This window comes from Salvelinus fontinalis, unplaced genomic scaffold, assembly GCF_029448725.1.
Source record: "Salvelinus fontinalis isolate EN_2023a unplaced genomic scaffold, ASM2944872v1 scaffold_0469, whole genome shotgun sequence".
NCBI lineage: Eukaryota > Metazoa > Chordata > Actinopteri > Salmoniformes > Salmonidae > Salvelinus > Salvelinus fontinalis.
Genome location: NW_026600678.1, coordinates 105,001 through 111,880, shown reverse-complemented (window position 1 = coordinate 111,880; position 6,880 = coordinate 105,001). Strand labels below are relative to the sequence as shown.

The 6,880-nt window shown below is 48.0% G+C and overlaps 1 pseudogene; it reads left to right on the top strand.

The window, feature by feature from the left end:
• The first annotated feature begins 4,601 nt into the window (after window positions 1-4,601).
• Window positions 4,602-6,880, top strand: part of LOC129846181 (NXPE family member 3-like) — a 6,737-nt pseudogene continuing 4,458 nt past the window's right edge.

Sequence of the window (6,880 nt, the reverse complement as noted above, 5' to 3'; positions counted from 1 at the left end):
ATATATGTCCCTGAGCTCACTGGGAGGGGAAACTGAGGGCCCAGAATATATGTCCCTGAGCTCACTGGGAGGGGAAACTGAGGGCCCAGAATATATGTCCCTGAGCTCACTGGGAGGGGAAACTGAGGGCCCCGAATATATGTCCCTGAGCTCACTGGGAGGGGAAACTGAGGGCCCAGAATATATGTCCCTGAGCTCACTGGGAGGGGAAACTGAGGGCCCAGAATATATGTCCCTGAGCTCACTGGGAGGGGAAACTGAGGGCCCAGAATATATGTCCCTGAGCTCACTGGGAGGGGAAACTGAGGGCCCAGAATATATGTCCCTGAGCTCACTGGGAGGGGAAACTGAGGGCCCAGAATATATGTCCCTGAGATCACTGGGAGGGGAAACTGAGGACCCAGAATATATGTCCCTGAGCTCACTGGGAGGGGAAACTGAGGGCCCAGAATATATGTCCCTGAGCTCACTGGGAGGGGAAACTGAGGGCCCAGAATATATGTCCCTGAGCTCACTGGGAGGGGAAACTGAGGGGCCCAGAATATATGTCCCTGAGCTCACTGGGAGGGGAAACTGAGGGCCCAGAATATATGTCCCTGAGCTCACCGGGAGGGGAAACTGAGGGCCCAGAATATATGTCCCTGAGATCACTGGGAGGGGAAACTGAGGACCCAGAATATTTTATACAATGTTGCATGTGTATGTTGTATTTCTTATTAAGGATTCCCATTAGCTGCTGCCAAGGCAGCTCTTCCTGAGGTCCTGCAACACTAAGACAATTATATACAATTACAAATATTACATGACATTATATTTCATCACACTTTACCCAATACATTGTGTTTTCTCTCAGGCCACTTCTTCACTATCACATATTTCACAATACAACATCCATGTGTACGTGTGTGTAGAGTGTGTTCCTTATCATGTGTGTGTGTGTGTGTTTGTGTCTCTTCAAAGTCCCCGCTGTTCCATAAGGTGTATTTTTATCTGTTTTGTAAATCTGATTCTACTGCTGCATCAGTTACTTGATGTGGAATAGAGTTCCATGTAGTCATGGCTCTATGTAGTACTGTGCACCTCCCATAGTCTGTTCTGGACTTGGGGACTGTGAAGAGACCTCTGGTGGCATGTCTTGTGGGGTATGCATGGGTGTCTGTGCTGTGTGCCAGTAGTTTAAACAGACCTCTGGTGGCATGTCTTGTGGGGTATGCATGGGTGTCTGTGCTGTGTGCTAGTAGTTTAAACAGACCTCTGGTGACATGTCTTGTGGGGTATGCATGGGTGTCTGAGCTGTGTGTCAGTAGTTTAAACAGACCTCTGGTGTCTTGTGGGGTATGTATGGGTGTCTGAGCTGTGTGCCAGTAGTTTAAACAGACCTCTGGTGTTTTGTGGGGTATGTATGGGTGTCTGAGCTGTGTGCCAGTAGTTTAGACAGACCTCTGGTGGCATGTCTTGTGGGGTATGCATGGGTGTCTGAGCTGTGTGTTAGTAGTTTTAAACAGACCCCTGGTGGCATGTCTTGTGGGGTATGTATGGGTGTCTGAGCTGTGTGCCAGTAGTTTAGACAGACCTCTGGTGGCATGTCTTGTGGGGTATGCATGGGTGTCTGAGCTGTGTGTTAGTAGTTTTAAACAGACCCCTGGTGGCATGTCTTGTGGGGTATGTATGGGTGTCTGAGCTGTGTGCCAGTAGTTTAGACAGACCTCTGGTGGCATGTCTTGTGGGGTATGCATGGGTGTCTGAGCTGTGTGCCAGTAGTTTAGACAGACCTCTGGTGGCATGTCTTGTAGGGTAGTCATGGGTGTCTGAGCTGTGTGTCAGTAGTTTAAACAGACCTCTGGTGACATGTCTTGTGGGGTATGCATGGGTGTCGGAGCTGTGTGCTAGTAGTTTAAACAGACCTCTGGTGGCATGTCTTGTGGGGTATGCATGGGTGTCTGAGCTGTGTGTTAGTAGTTTTAAACAGACCTCTGGTGGCATGTCTTGTGGGGTATGCATGGGTGTCTGAGCTGTGTGTTAGTAGTTTTAAACAGACCCCTGGTGGCATGTCTTGTGGGATCTGCATGGGTGTCGGAGCTGTGTGCCAGTAGTTTAGACAGACCCCTGGTGGCATGTCTTGTGGGGTATGCATGGGTGTCTGAGCTGTGTGCCAGTAGTTTTAAACAGACCCCTGGTGGCATGTCTTGTGGGATCTGCATGGGTGTCGGAGCTGTGTGCCAGTAGTTTAGACAGACAGCTCGGTGCATTCAACATGTCAATAACTCTCACAAAAAAACAAGTAGTGATGAAGTCAATCTCTCTTCCACTTTCAGCCAGGCGAGATTGACTTGCATGTTATTCATGTTAGCTCTCTGTGTACATCCAAGGGCCAGCCTTGCTGCCCTGTTCTGAGCCAATCCCTCTTTATGGCACCTGACCACAGGACTGAACAGTAGTCTAGGTGTGACAAAACAAGGGACTGTAGGACCTGCCTTGTTCATAGTGCTGTGAAGGTAGAAACTAGGGCCTGTAGGACCTGCCTTGTTGATAGTGCTGTGAAGGTAGAAACTAGGGCCTGTAGGACCTGCCTTGTTGATAGTGTTGTGAAGGTAGAAACTAGGGCCTGTAGGACCTGCCTTGTTGATAGTGCTGTGAAGGTAGAAACTAGGGCCTGTAGGACCTGCCTTGTTGATAGTGTTGTGAAGGTAGAAACTAGGGCCTGTAGGACCTGCCTTGTTGATAGTGCTGTGAAGGTAGAAACTAGGGCCTGTAGGACCTGCCTTGTTGATAGTGTTGTTAGAAGGTAGAGCAGAGCTTTATTATGGACAGACTTCTGCTGTTGTATCAACATGTTTTGACCATGACACTTTACAGTCCAGGGTTACTCCAAGCAGTTTAGTCACCTCAACTTGTTAAATTTCCACATTATTTATTACAAGATTTAGTTGAGGTTTATGGTTTAGTGAATGTTTTGTCCCAAATACAATGCTTTAACTTTCAGAAAATATTTAAGACTAACTTATTCCTTGCCACCCATTCTGAAAGTAACTGCAGCTCTTTGTTAGATGTAGCAGTCATTTCAGTTGCTGTAGTAGCTGAAACGTATAGTGTTGAGTCATCCACGTACATAGACACACTGGCTTTACTCAAGGCCAGTGGCATGTCATCAGTAAAGATTGAAAAAAGTAAGGGGCCTAAACAGCTGCCCTGGGGAATTCCCGATTCTATCTGCAAGGGGCCTAAACAGCTGCCCTGGGGAATTCCTGATTCTATCTGCAAGGGGCCTAAACAGCTGCCCTGGGGAATTCCAGATTCTATCTGCAAGGGGCCTAAACAGCTGCCCTGGGGAATTCCTGATTCTATCTGCAAGGGGCCTAAACAGCTGCCCTGGGGAATTCCTGATTCTATCTGCAAGGGGCCTAAACAGCTGCCCTGGGGAATTCCTGATTCTATCTGCAAGGGGCCTAAACAGCTGCCCTGGGGAATTCCTGATTCTATCTGCAAGGGGCCTAAACAGCTGCCCTGGGGAATTCCTGATTCTATCTGCAAGGGGCCTAAACAGCTGCCCTGGGGAATTCCAGATTCTACATGGATTATGTTGGAGAGGCTTCCATTAAAGAACACCCTCTGTTCTGTTAGACAGGTAACTCTTTATCCACAATATAGCAGGGGGTGGGAAGCCATAAAACAATATAGCAGGGGGTGTAAAGCCATAACACAATATAGCAGGGGGTGTAAAGCCATAAAACAAACGTTTTTCCATCAACAGACTATGATCGATAATGTCAAAAGCCGCACTGAAATCTAACAAAACAGCCTCCGTCATCTTTTCATAATCGATTTCTCTCCGCCGATCAACAGTCATTTGTGTAAGTGCCGTACATGTTGATCATTGTAAGAGAGCCATTTAAGTCTTTCGGATCCGTTCAGATCCCTTCACGTTTTCCCACATTTTGTTACGTTACAGCCTTATTCTAAAATGGATTAAATTGTTTAATTCCTCATCAATCTACACACAATAACTGTTGCGTCAAAAAACAGAACACTCAAAACATGAGCACAATGGCAGCTCTTCCTTTAAAGAACTCCAGGCCTCAAGAGGGCAGATAACCCAGAAACACGGGTGGAACTAAAAAATTGAGCCAGGATTTCTGGAGGGACTACTTTTACATGCGTACCTGGCAGATAAGCATGGGCATAAAATGTTTGGGCTTAGCTTTGCTTGGGTCCTCAACATACAAACAGCTCATTGTTCAACCCTAAAGACGCAACTGGTATGTAATGTTTGGAATTATTTATTATGTTGCATCCAGTGCTTAGGACAATTTACATGTTTAACTCTGGTAGGAGTGGTGACTTCTTTTGTTGTGGATATTTTCTGACTGCAGAAGTAATTGCTTGAAGTGCTAGATTGAATTGTTTAAACGTTTACTTTATTCAAAGCCATGCTTTGTTGCTGTGTCATGCATTGTTTATTGTCAGGCCAGCTCCACCTACCCGACCGCTCAGGCCAGCTCCAGCTAGCCGACCGCTCAGGCCAGCTCCAGCTAGCCGACCGCGCAGGCCAGCTCCAGCTAGCCGACCGCTCAGGCCCGCTCCAGCTAGCCGACCGTTCAGGCCCGCTCCAGCTAGCCGACCGCTCAGGCCCGCTCCAGCTAGCCGACCGCTCAGGCCCGCTCCAGCTAGCCGACCGCTCAGGCCCGCTCCAGCTAGCCGACCGCTCAGGCCAGCTCCAACAAATGTTGAGTTGTATTGAGGGTTAGACTTACGTTGAGTTGGATTGAGGCTTAGACTTACGTTGAGTTGGATTGAGGGTTAGACTTACGTTGAGTTGGATTGAGGGTTAGACTTACGTTGAGTTGGATTGAGGGTTAGACTTACGTTGAGTTGGATTGAGGGTTAGACTTACGTTGAGTTGGATTGAGGGTTAGACTTACGTTGAGTTGGATTGAGGGTTAGACTTACGTTGAGTTGGATTGAGGGTTAGACTTACGTTGAGTTGGATTGAGGGTTAGACTTACGTTGAGTTGGATTGAGGGTTAGACTTACGTTGAGTTGCGTTTTGAATGGAACCTCCACATAATGCTAGAATAAACAGCTGTAGATAAATGGTTACCTGCTATGTGTCAATATCAGGGGACTGGAGACAGGAGTAGGGTTGGAAAGCTACCGGTAATTTACCAAAGTTACCAGAATCTTCAGTAATTTTGGCAATTAAGAGAATCTATGGCAATCTATCATAATTTTGGTCATTTATACTTAAATAACGTTGAAAAAAAACAGCCACTAGATGTTTTGTGATAGATTACGTAAAATCCTTGAAAGATACCAAGTTCGGGTAGTTTACTGGTAAACTTAGAAAGATTCCATTAAAATACCCTCCCTTTGGAACCCTAGACAGGAGCCATGTTGGATTGTCAGTCGAAATATGTCTGCATCTTCCTCCTGCTGGCCCTGTCAGGCCTCTTCTTCCTGTTCCGTAACATCAACATTCTGGAGGTGAGGACCTTGCTTCTATCACTATCTACCTGCATTAGCCTACACCCCTTTAATGACCTCTACTCTCCTCCGTAGTGGAAGCTCAACAGCACATTGGCCTTAAGCAGCGTCCACTCAGAGGGCTCTCCTCCTTGCCTGGATCGCAAGCGGAGCTTCTTCTGTAGCCACCTGGTCCAGGAGCCCTCTACCGAGGAGGCTCTGGAAGATTGTTCCCTCCTGGAGTCCATCGCCGGGCCAGAGCCTCTGCCTGTGACTACACCCCTGGACCAGACCAGTGACCCTGCGCACAGTTTGTTTGCAATCCTGCCAGCAGGGGGAGGGAGAGAGAGGCACGTGGGGGACCAGCTAGAGGCTCTGGTCATCATGAACGATTTCCAGGGGCGTCCCAAGAGCCGTGGCGGGGACTTCCTGCTGGCCCGGCTGCACTCCCCAGAGTTGGGGGCGGGCGTTGTAGGACAGGTACTAGACCACTGGAACGGGACCTACTCTGCTATTTTCCCGTTACTGTGGGAGGGCTCTGTATGGGTGGAGGTGACACTGGTCCATCCGGGCGAGGCAGTTTCTCTTCTACGACGCTTACAAGAGGAACGACTAAACTGGGTGCCTTCCAAGAGCCTGTTCCGTTCTGGATTATTGTCTGAGACCACCGAGTGTAACCTGTGTCTGCCCAACAACCAGCAGCCGCTGTGCGATTACACAGACCCCCGTACGGGGGAACCTTGGTTCTGCTACAAGCCCAAGCAGCTGGCCTGTGACACGCGGATCAACCACTTCAAGGCAGGCTCCCAGACATATCTGCAACATCTGAGCGACAAAGAAGCACGGCTCTTCCAGAGGTTAGTACGAGGTAAAACATAATGTGAATAAGGACTCGATTCAATCCGTAGCGCTGAAGTTCAGCATCGTAGCCCCGATTTTGACATTTAAAGGTAATGTTACCGTGGTAGTGGAAACTGCATTCACGGCCAATGTCGGCTCAATGGGAAATTACCTTTTAATTTCCCAGCTATAGTGCTGAACTTGGGTGATTGAATCGAGCCCTAAGTATGTTTCATCTTGCTGCTATGCAGTATTGTCACGTTCTGACCTTTAGTTCCTTTGTTTTGTCTTTATTTAGTATGGTCAGGGCGTGTGTTGGGGTGGGCAGTCTATGTGTGTTTTTCTATGTTGGGGTTTTGTGTTCGGCCTGGTATGGTTCTCAATCAGAGGCAGCTGTCAATCGTTGTCCCTGATTGAGAATCATACTTAGGCAGCCTGGGTTTCACTTTTGGTTTGTGGGTGTTTGTCGCCACACGGTACTGTTTCGTTTATTGTTTTGTTTCGTGGGTCTGAGTTTAATTAAAAACATCATCGTGAACACTTACCACGCTGCGCTTTGGTCCTCTCTTTCTCCCGAAGA